This window comes from Eptesicus fuscus, chromosome 15, assembly GCF_027574615.1.
Source record: "Eptesicus fuscus isolate TK198812 chromosome 15, DD_ASM_mEF_20220401, whole genome shotgun sequence".
NCBI classification, from domain to species: Eukaryota; Metazoa; Chordata; class Mammalia; order Chiroptera; family Vespertilionidae; genus Eptesicus; species Eptesicus fuscus.
The window spans coordinates 46,764,613-46,776,767 of NC_072487.1; the positions used below are offsets into that span (position 1 = coordinate 46,764,613).

At 41.2% G+C, this 12,155-nt stretch overlaps 1 protein-coding gene across 1 annotated transcript in view; it reads left to right on the plus strand.

Annotated features, from left to right (window-relative positions):
• Window positions 1-12,155, plus strand: part of NTRK2 (neurotrophic receptor tyrosine kinase 2) — a 312,618-nt gene that overhangs the window by 224,485 nt on the left and 75,978 nt on the right. The window lies entirely within an intron of this gene.

The window sequence follows — 12,155 nt, forward strand, 5'->3', positions numbered from 1 at the left end:
TATGAAAAGGAAGGCTGTAGTTAATGTTCAAATCTGATCATGTCTTAGGAACCCACCTGGCAAACAAAGTAAAAGGACCAATTTCAACCCTTGCTGTTTATCGCATTGGGGTAAGTCTTCAGATAATAAGTCTGGGAAGGTAGGATGAAGCACCAAGACTCCAGCTGGCCCAAGCCATCAAGGTATTAGGACCCAGGTTATCCATTAGGACCCAGTGCCATGCTTGTCCTTATCCTCCTGCCCCTTGTTGTCCTCCTTCTGTGCTCCACACCTGGAGCTTCAGTGCATCAGTTTCTGCTCCCCATCTCCCCCTGCATCTCCTTGGAGCAGATATGGGTCCAATGGTCCAGGTGACAACATCTTCTGAGAAGTCTTCTTGAACAGAAGACTAAGGGATGAAATACGGAACCTTTTTGACAAATGCATGTGATTTTTTAATGAACGCCCTCTTCGACAACTGAACCACTTAATTTGGCTGCACAGTTAAGGGGACATTGGCTGAGAAAGCCATTCATGTTTCTGGGAGTCATGTGGAGTATGGTAGCTGAGTGAATAATGCTTTTGTTCCAAATATTAAATAACTTAGCTCAGGGGTCCTCAAACTTTTTAAACGGGGCCATTTCACTGTCCCTCAGATCATTGGAGGGCCGGACTATAGTTTAAAAACTATGAACAAATTCCTATGCACACTGCACATACCTTATTTTGAAGTAAAAAAAACAAAACGGCAAAAACACCTGCATGTGGCCCGCGGGCCGTAGTTTGAGGACGCCTGATTAGCTATTAGCATTTATAGCTTTCCTTTTACGTTCACCACTCTAAACCAGGACTTTGTGACTATGCTTTTATTAATGCAACAATCTCCTAGCTACTGTCTTTGTCTCAGTTCACATATAATACACCATGCATATCCCTACCAGACAATATACTAATTACATAATGCTCCAACCTCATTCAGGAACCTACAATAGCTCCCTTCTGCTTATAGGATCAAATCTGGACCCCTCATCTATCCCTCAGGCTCTCTGTTACCTGGTTCTCTTGAGCCCATTGAGACTTCCTATTGTAATTTCCACCCTACCACTTCTCATCATACCCCTGATTGAAGAGAGCAGCCCTGTCACCACTACCCTGCCTTCATGCCTTTGCTGTTCCTTCTTACTTAAGAGCCCACTTTTACCTCCAATTTTTCAAATGAATCTATTTTTTCACATTTCGACCCAGACCTTTTTTAAACTGTGAAGCCTTTCCTATAATTGCCATCCACATTAACTTCTCCTTTCTTGAGGTCATATCCCTCTAGCAGGCCAATGCTTGGTGCTATTTCCACACTAGCATCTTGCATGGATCTTAGTCTCTTATCTACAAGTTTTGTCTCCAGATTGAATTTTTAACTTTCTTGATTCTTAGTCTCCAGAATGCCTTCCATGCCACACTGGTGTAAAGGACATTGAACTTGGAATAAAAAAGCAAAGCGTGGGGTCTGGCCTTATAACTGACCAGCTGTGCAACCTTAATGATCCCCTTGAACTGTTTGAACCTCTGCTTCCTCAGCTGTAACATGGAACTCAGAAAGGTTTAGCAGCCTATCTCACATAGTTTTAATGCTCAAATAAAATAACACATGTGAGGGCTTTATGAGCCTTAAAGTGCTCTGGGACCAGAAGGCCCATTATTATTGTAGTTGTCGGTAATATTTAACATTAAATTGAACCAATAAAAATGTATCTGTAAGACACTGTGTACTCAAAAGTGCCAAATCACTAAATAGCAGTGGTCACACCATATACCATTTATAATGCATTTTATTTGTCAGTGTGCTTTTTATTTAGAATACCATTTTGTTCTTGTTGGGGGATCAGGTACTTTCATTCCCATTTTACGGCTAGAGGAAAGAAATCAAAGTTGGGCAGATACATTCAGATAATTGCTTCAAGTCATGTAGTTAGTTATTAACAACGTTGGGACTGAGACTTCCCTTTCTGCCTCTTAATCCCTGCAAATTATAGTCATTTCACTCACTGCTCCCCCATCACCACCCTGGGCCCTGTCCATGGGACACTTCCCTCTTTCTTTCTCATTTGCCTTCCTCAATGGTCCTTTTCTTCCTTGGCCATCATTGGATCTTGTATAGCTAGGTGGCTTCATTTGAGCTTGAAAGGATCTCACTCCTGTTCATCTATAATAGTAAAAGCATAATATGCTAATTAGACTGGACAGCTGAATGACCTTCTGGACATCATTCTGGATGTCCTTCCAGACGACCTTCTGGATGAAGCCGTGGCAGTGGGGGCCGAGGCAGAGGTGGTTAGGGGAGATCAGGCAGGCAGGTGAGCAGTTAGGGGCAATCAGGCAGGCAGACAGAGTGGTTAAGAGCAATCAGGCAGGCAGGCCAGCAGTTAGCGGCGATCGGGCAGCCAGGCGAGCTGTTAAAGGCAATCAGGCAGGCATGCAGAGTGGTTAGGGGTGATCAAGCAGGCAGGCGAGTGGTTAGGGGTGATCAGGCAGGGGGGCAGAGGCTATTAGGGGCGATCAGGCAGGCAGGCGAGCAGTTAGGGGCGACCAGGAAGGCAGAGTGGTTAAGGATGATCAGGCAGGCAGGCGAGTGGTTAGGGGCAATCAGGCAGGCAGGGAGGCAAGCAGTTAGGAGCCAGTGGTCCCGGATTGCAAGAGGGATGTCCAACTCCCAGTTTAAGCCAGATCCCGCAGGGATTCCTGTGGGATCGGGCCTAAACCAGCAGTTGGACATCCCCTGAGGGGTCCCAGATTGCAAGAGGGTGCAGGCTGGGCTGAGGGACCCTCCCCACCCCCATCCCCACCCTGTGCATGAATTTCGTGCACCGGGACTCTAGTTTCCTTATAATCATGTGCACATTCATAAGTGGAGGGGCAAAGTATAAGAATTTTTACTGTTCCTTACAAATACTGTTATTCACTCAATTATTTTTAGGTGGAGGAGCCAGGATCAGAGAAGTGACCTGAGTCCAATGTTGGCTCTTCACTTTCAGTTCTTTAGGGGCTTGTCCACCAAGACCACAAGGCAGGGCTAGACATTTTTTATCCATACTCACAGGGACACTGTTACCACTGAGTACTTCCTCAGCTTAAGCATGCTATATACTTTAACTTTGACTTGTTCTTGAATGAATTTGCTTAACATCACCTTCTCTGAACATGTGATGGCATTTTAATACTTTAGAAAATGCCAATCCCAGATGTAAATGGTTCATATTAACATATAAGAACAGAGTTTTTAATCACCCACCATAAGTTCCCTTTGAAACTCTCTCTGGAGAAGGCACTTTTTATAAGGGACTTCGCTATGAAACGCAGGGAATCATACTAGAAGCCGGATTTGTGTAACCCTCTATATAATCCCCAATAGGACTCCAGAGCCCAGGGGATGGGAAGACTTCTCTCCTTTCTAAAGCAGCCTGATTAGGTCAATGTAGCTTATTTGTGCATTTTTTAGAACTGTTCTCCAAAAGCGGAGCTTGTAAGATTGATGCAAAATTTGGAAGTGCTCCAGCTAACAGAACCACCCACAAGTTCTTATCAAAAGACAGAGAGGAAAGGAACCCAAACACCATGACTCTCACACTATAAATCTATTCCCAGCTCATAAACTCATAAACTGCCTTCAACGCTGTGCTTCTTGACATGCGTTCACACCCAAGGTTTTGCAGCTCATCAGAGATGGAGAGTGTATATAGACAGAGAATGAAAGGGATAAGTCTGGTAGCTACAGAGAATAGGTGATTTGACTTCTGGGGAAAGGATATAGCAATATTCCATGGACTTCATCATCCAGTTTTTAACCTCCCTGACTTCCCCTGTTCTTACATTTTTGAGTGATACCTTGCATTTGGTTGATACATGTCTGTAATGAGAAGAATCAGGATATAATGAACATGGCACTGGATTTGACATTAGACACATGGAGAAGAAAATCTAGCCTGGCGCCCACTTAGCCTTACAGTATACAGTATTAAGTTGCTCCTGTTAAAACAAATTTTGTTCATTGTTTTCCAATTTTTAGAAGGAAAGGACACTTAATTGTATCATATTGTGAACTGAATGTACACAGCAGCAATTTTGGCACTGTTGCAGTAAAGGTCAAGTTCACAGAATATAGGAAATAATTGGGGCAGAGGAAGGTAGGGGTGTAATAAGCTCAACATATACAGAAGAGTATCAAAATACCTGAAACAGAGATGCAGTGTGATAGATAATCAATAGAAGAACTGAAAATATTATAGCTCCAAATTATTGGGAGGAGGTGGGATGGAGTGTGAGCAAAATCCTCCTCCTATGTAGCAGAAAGTCATTAAGTGTCTTAAATTAGGAAAACAGGAGTAGGAGGTACAACATTAATTAGAGTTATGGAGATGATGCCTAGAAAACAAAAAACTCAAACTGCACTGAATGAAGATGAGTAGGACTGAGGACAGGAAGGAGTGTGGAAAAGCAGTTTCTTTTCATCTTTAGCTCTTTAGTACTACTTATTTGTTACCATTTGCATGTATAGCTTTTCTTATTTTTTTTTTTGGAAATTAAAAGAAAAAATGCAGATTCTTTTATAACATTCAGAGGTTCTGTTTGCAAAAGTAAAACCTAGCAATACATTAGGTTGAACCATGTGAAATAGCTATTTGTCCCATTTGGGCCTGTGCAAATAGAAATTTCAATTGGTTCAACCTAAATAGTTTTCAGAGTTTGGACTTTAATGCAGACACATTTTAACATGAAGGTCCAGTATATGATCAAGTCAGTGACACTCTAGTTAGTATTTTGGAAATGTCATAATTCATTATGTCCAACAAGGCCCTTCTTTCCAACCAACATTTCCAGCCCTGCTCAACTTATAAGGGAAAATTCAAATGGCATGTCCTCCTACCTCAAACCCTATACTCAAACAATTTCCTTTTGTTTGTTTGTTTTTCATTCTAACATCCCTCACCCTTTATTTTTTACATTGGTCATGGCAGGCTTTATGTTCTGCCTTTAACAACTGTTATTTGTGTATTTGTCTCATCTGCCCAGTAGACTGCCCATCCTTTGGGGAAAGATTTGTGTTCTATTGGGAGAGACTGCATGGGTTTTGAAGCCAGTCCTAGCTTGTCTTGCCCACTTTCCAGCTGTGTGGCTTTGGGCAAATTACTTAATATCTCCAAGACTCAGTTATGACATTTCTGAAACGAAGACAATGATGTCTCTCCATCAGTCCATCAAGATGTCTGAATAAAGACTCTATGTACAATGTTTAACACAATGCCCAGCACACAGAAGATGTGCACTCTTGAGCTTCTCTTCCCCTGCTCATCCTTGAATCTCCCACAGCACCAAACATAGTTCTTTCCACATAGATGCTTAAATGCCGAAATGGGGTGGAGGTATGTTGATTGAAAGATGCTGCAAGTATTGTGAAACCCTTTGAAGAAAATAAACTTTAGCATTAACTCTTGAAATATGAGTCCTCAAATAAGCCTGTTAAGGAAGAAATATCATAGAATTCTGTCTTGCATATTAACTGGGCCGAAAGCCAGGGACACATTTGGGATGTACTCCAAAATCTTGTCCCTGACCCTCATTCTTACAGGCATTGGCCACATGTCATTGGTTATGAGCTCTACTGAGCATCTGCCTTTCTAAGGAGTTTGGGCCGAGTCTATAGCTGAGGAAAGCAGCCTGGGAAACTGGCATGGAATTCTGGACCTCATAAATGCCCATTGACTTTTCATTGCTTATAGACTAAGTGCTTGCCCTTGTGTGCAAAGCTTTCCTCATAAAGACTCTAACCTGCTTCTCTGAAGTGTACTCAATGACTCCATGGAGCCTCTTCCAAGTGGCCCATTCACATAGCGCTTGGCTTGCCCCTCTCATCATCATTTATCACATTCTGATAGAATTGTTGCTATTTCTCTTACCAATCCCTGCTCCCTCACTAGAATATATGTACAGAAATTGTGTTATACGTATATAACATGTGTATGTTACATACATACTTCTGTTAGGATAAACTCTTCAAAATGAAGACACTGGTGTGGTTTGTGAATTATCCCCATCAAAAACAAGATTTCTTTTGCAACGGGAGGATTCATGTAGAGGTATGTCGATAAAGGCCAACTAACCTGTAGAAGTCACTTAGGAGAATGTAGTAGCTACTAGGAGAAAAGTATTCATGAAGAGGGCACAGGAGTGGGGGATCCAAAATGATAGAACAGATACCAACATATTAATAGAACCCTTAAATTGAGGTTTATGCACACAACTTTGGAAGAGGATGGTAAAGGAATGTTTTCCATCCTCAGGAGCAAGAAGAACTTTAGGGCTCAGGGACATAGGGTCAAAGGGTAGGCAGATAAGGCTGTCTGGCCCACCTGCCAGAATTTTGTACAATCACTCTGTATAATTATTCTTGAAAATACAAACATTGCTGGGGCTGACTGACAAGTATTGTTCCAGCAGGGAGGGCTGTCAGGGTAAATCAATCCAATTCTACCACATGCCAGTGTGTAGAACAGATATAATTTTGGCTGTTAGGGGCTGTCAAAGCGAGGGATGTACCGTATGTGTATTTTGAAGTGTGGTGTTCCCGTCAGTCTAACAGCTTGAAAGATTTCTGGGGCTTTCCCCCTCCTCGGCTGTTTTCTACAAGAAGTTTGGGTAATTTAATTTCAAATAACTCAATTGCATTTATCTACTGTAATGATTGGGTTATATTAAGCATTGCTCCCTGCATGCCCCACAGCTGTTCTCTGATTTAGCATGGGGACATCAAATATATTTTAGAAGGAAGGGGCCATTTGCTGCCATTGGATGTTGTATGGGGCATACAGGTTTGTACCTGGTACCCTCCCAGGAGTGCAGAATCACCCTGCAAGAGTCTATCTCATCTATCACTTAGACCCATTTCAAAGCTTAGCCCAAAGGCACACAATGGGGCCCTTGGGGATCCCTTGAAGTCCACTTCCTCCTTCAGTGACCCAATGCTGTGATGAGCCTTCAAAAGTGGCTCACTCAAAATCTCTCTGTTTTAGACTTTTTCTGCATCCTCCACTGCACTGCACTCTCAGGGGCTTCTCCAAGAATCTGTCTTGCCAGTTTTCCTCTCATCCTCCTTCTTTCCCTCCGGCCTTTCTTTTTGTGCCTGTTTAATTTCTTACTTCTTATTATTCTTCCTAACATACACACACTCTCAAATTTCTCCCTCCTCAACCCCATCACCAACTCCATCCTCTATATTCACTTGTCTGCATGACCTCCCACATGTGTAGGCTCCACTTACCACTTCCAGGTCTTCACTTACTAGTACACTCACCCTTTGCCCCTGGCAGTCTGACTTTTGCTCTGCTCAGCCTCATTTGTGGCTCATTCTCCTGCCTCTCTGATTCCTTCAGTTTGGTTTTGTTCTATGGCTCATTGTTCTCTGTCTTTCCCTGAAAACACAGAGGATTAGTACCTGGCAAAGTCCTCTGTTGTATTTGGGGGCAAGGACTTGACCTCAGCTTCCCTGGGGGCAGTCACTCTGAGCTGTGTGCATCCCAAGGATAAGGGGCTAGAGAATGAATGTAAATTATAACTGGATGGAGCTCACCTTCGAGTCAGCAGAGGCATCTGTGTGAACAAGCTATAGCTACACCCTAACTGACTTCTCTGGCTCCAGTTTGCCCAGCCAGAATAATCTAATGATTTGTACTTAACACTTTTCTCCCAGGCTCAAAAGTCTGTCATAGCCCTAGATAGGGCTCATATACATAATAAAGTCGTGGAATGTGTGTGCTGGAGCTGACCTGATGCCATTTAGCTCAAAAGTACTCATTTAAAGATGAGGAAATGAAGGCAAAGGGCAGTGACATCATTGTTCAAGAGTCCAGACTTCTTAGTGCCCAAACTTACTACCTAGTGAGGTATTCAAAGCCCTCTGTGATTTGGGCTTGTCCTACTCTCAGAGAATATCATCTACTCTCTCTTCAGGAATAAACCAAGATAAATCACTATTTCTCACATACACTCTGAACTTCTCCTCCCCTACCTTAAATACCTTCTTTCCCACCATTCTTATCTCTTGTTCAATCTCTTATCTATTTTTACATTTTCATGTTATTATTTATTCATACTTTAGATTGCTTAATAAGTCTAGACCCAGCAGTGGGTATGGGGAAATTGTACCTATTCTTCAACTACATCCCCAAAGCATTCTTGAGTATGCCCACAGACATTGATTTTTGTGTCATCGTGATGATAAGAGCCGTGGACTCCCTGTGTAGTGCTTTGGCTGGGGGTGGCTTTTGTATCATATGTTTATCTCTTACTGAGTTATGCTTTGAGAAATAATCTTTGGAAACCCACTATTTATTCTAAGGCCTTTGGGAGGACATCGATCCCCTGCGTAAAACTCATTCAAAATATTCCTTGGAAAATGAAATACTATGAAGAATCTTACCACAAGGAATGTATGTACTTTTACTTTGAGTACTATAAATTTTGTGAATTATTATGTTTTTCTTTCGGCTTCTGATACCAGAAAGCTCGGGGTCAAATTATAACTTAATTTTAATAACCCTGTGGCACCCTAGAATTTGCATGTTTGCATTTCTACTGAACACCTTGCCTTCATCTTCCATTCCACTTGCCCTGATGAGTTCTTATTTAAAATGTGTTTTTCCTTGCCTGGTTACGTAAAATCTTTTATGAAGGAAACAAAGGTGTAAGCTGTTACAGATATACGTATTTTTTCCTGCCCTGTTAGTTTGTGAGATTTTTTTAAATTTTTTTGAAGAATTTCAACAAATTAGGGTCTATTTTACTCATCCTAGAAAAATGCCCAGGCCATAATAGGTGCTTAATAACGGTTTGCTGAACTAAATTGCTAAAAGTAGACTCACAATGCCCTTGGTGGGCAAAGTTGAGCTCATATACTTTCACTTTGTTTTTTATAAGAAGGCCAAGGAAAGGTAGTGTTGTAGTGAAAAGAACTCAGACTCTGCCTGTTACCAATGGTACAAACTTGGATGAGTTAGTTAGCTCAGCTGATCCTCTTCTTTTTACTTAAATCAAAAAATGGAGATAGGGATACCTTACTAGATTACTATGAAGATTGATAACCCCTGTAGATCTCTCAACACATTTTCTGGCTCATAATAGCAATCAGCACGTGTTAGGCCCCCACTTATCTCCCTCTCATTTCATTAGAAATAACACTTGGAAAAGGATAAGTGGATGACTCTATGACCACAAGTAAGTCAATTAATTGTGGTGTCATCTGTAAAATAAATGTGACTATTGACCTCATTCAGAAGGATATGAAAATTAATTGATGATAATGCACATTGGGAATTTTTGCTGAAAAGTGCGTAAGAATGGCTCAGTATTATTACATTTTATTTCATCATTAATATTATTTATGAATATTTGGCCGTGTCTCATCTTGGTGCATTTTATGTCTGTGGTCTTAATTGCATTTATTTCATTTTAATACCAACTTGTATCTTAATAAAAATGTAGATGAAGTTGAAAAACATAGTTTCCATCTTTTATGCAAATCTATTTTTACAAGGTAGATAGTTTTACCTGTTTCAATATGCTACCCATGAAACAGACGTCAAGATAGATAGAAATAATTTTTATTAATTGTATTCAGATCAAGCTTAAGCACTTGCTAAGGTATTTAACTTTTATATCCTGCTTTTCTCACTCATATTTTATGTTTACTTGCTGTTTTTTAATGAAATTCTTCATTATGAGATGTTTGGCCCATTTCAGACGATAAACGTGAATGTTTGAAACATTTCTACTAGAAAAGATAATTAACTAAATGAAACACCTGTTACCATTTTAATCTCAGGAAATGTGCACTGCCTTCAGTCTCAAATGGGCCTGTGTTACATACAGAGTCCAAGGGTGGTTCTTCTGAAAGTCAGGACACCTGAGTCCTAGTTGGGCCACCTTCTAGCTATGTGGCCTGGGGAAGTCACTGTCCTGCCCCAAGTCTCACTGGTCGACTGTCAAACAGGGAGTCAGCCTCACATATCTTTACATTCTCTTCCCATCACAACACCCAGCCCTCTGAGAGAGAACCATGGAGGCAACTGGCCCTACATTTAGGTCTGTAAAGAAGAAGAGAGATTCCTCCTAATACAGAATATTATCTTCTGAATACACAATACTTTTTACCTTCCTGTTCAAAACTTTAAAATATGTTTCTGTTGAGAGGCAGATCGTTTATTAGCTGGCATATATGAGAAACTCAAGAAGTGCCTCATTTCAAGGTCCGTGTGCTGAGCAGGACATGTCGACTGTGCCAAGGTTTTCTATGAAACCTCATTTCTGGGAAAACGGGAAGGATACATTTCTTATTTCAACCCTGAGTGGACAGGGATTTAATTATTTATTTATTATTTATTTTTAGGTTCAGTGGTAATGGTTATAGACATGGATTAATACTTTATCTATAGCCTGTGTGTGTGTATATATATAATATTTAGTTCTGGGTGATATCAATACCAGGAATTCGATTTCGACCACCTGAAACTGCCAGTATCCCTGTACACTACGGAAGCTACTTTATGACAAAATGCATTTTTCAGCTGCTGTAATGTAATGCTAATACAGAACCGGAAATCTACTGAGCTCTGGTCCACATGAAGCAAATGACCAAGGGCACCAAATTTCCACTCTGGAAAATTCCATTAATGACAAAGATGGCTAGACAGTTCGCAGCCACTCATCTTGATTCTTATTGCTAGTCATCAGTTTCTCCTTAATTCTACAGAGCAGATTTATTTGCACAATAATCTAATCACATGCTTTGTTTTGACTATATTGATGTACATAGATCAGTCTGCAGACCACATGAGTTTGGTGGTGTATTTCCTACACCACGTATACCTCTTATTGATGCCCCCTTTTCTTTTGGCAAGGTGAAAAAGTAAACTTTATTGATAAAGCTTTTTTTTTAATCAATTTTTTTCCCTTAAAATCTAGGAATCCATTTATGCTGGAGTTTGGGCATTTATTTATTTTTTATTAGTTATTCATGTTGGGTTTGATGTGATTTTAATCAGGTCTCCAAGATTCAGAAAAGAATTGACTGACCTCAGGGAACGGAAATGTATAAAGAATTGACATGCTTACCTGATGGTTTATTTGTTATAGACTCCTTAGACTCACTTCACTCAGGATATTTTGTATAAATGAATCCAAATGTTCATAGGGCTCTTTAAGGCAGTGATATTCAAAATGCTAGTCAACAATGAGATAAGGAGTTTGTCCAGAATCAGAGCATTGCTTCCTATATTAAGAAAGTCTTGCTCCTAGAAAAAGTCACCTTAATGGCATGCACTCAGCCAAACAAACTCCCACAGAGCCTCACTTCTGAACTGCAGAAGAAATGGCGGCCCAGTGTTTCTACAGATTAGGCAAGTGATTGAACCATTCTCTGCCCTGCACCCTGAGAATGATGACACTGGTGGGGTGGAAAAGGAATGTGTCAGCCAGGAGCTCAGAGTGTGAGAGGAGGAACCAAGATGTCAGCAGTGAGGGGCAGAGGTGGTATAGGCTGCTGGCTCCCTAAGATAGATGCTTTAGGATAGCTAGATGCTTTAGAAAATTTTGTCTTTAGCCATAGCTCTATAAACTTCTTTCTAGCAGGAGAGTGAGAGAGAGTAATGGCCAGAAATCACACACAAGGGCCTGAAGTACCTGCAGATAAGGGGTGGGAATGGCTTGCATTTGAGAGGGCTGCAGGGGAAAGGCATGGATGTCCTCAGGGCATAGCCAAGGTTTCGGTTGAATCAAGGAGGTAGAGGGAAATTTAAGGAGAGCTCATGGATGATAGGTAGTCATCCCACAAGGCTCCAAGGAAGGGTCTATGAGGGAGGTAAAGGGGTGAGCATTGACTCCGCCTGGGACATTTATGAGCAAAGCTGGAATGAGAGGTTGGTTAAGAAGTGATCCCCTAAGAGGGTACCAAGGACTTCCATGGTTATTTCAGGAAACAGGAAGGAGGCAGGTGGGAATAAGTACTGATGCTCTTTGGAGGAGAATGGGAAGAAATTCTTAGCTCAGGTTAGCTGTTCTCCCTGCTGCTGACATCTCAGAGAATTGGACTTCTTTATTGCTTTCGTACTCAATAGGGTTGTCAATTGACTGAG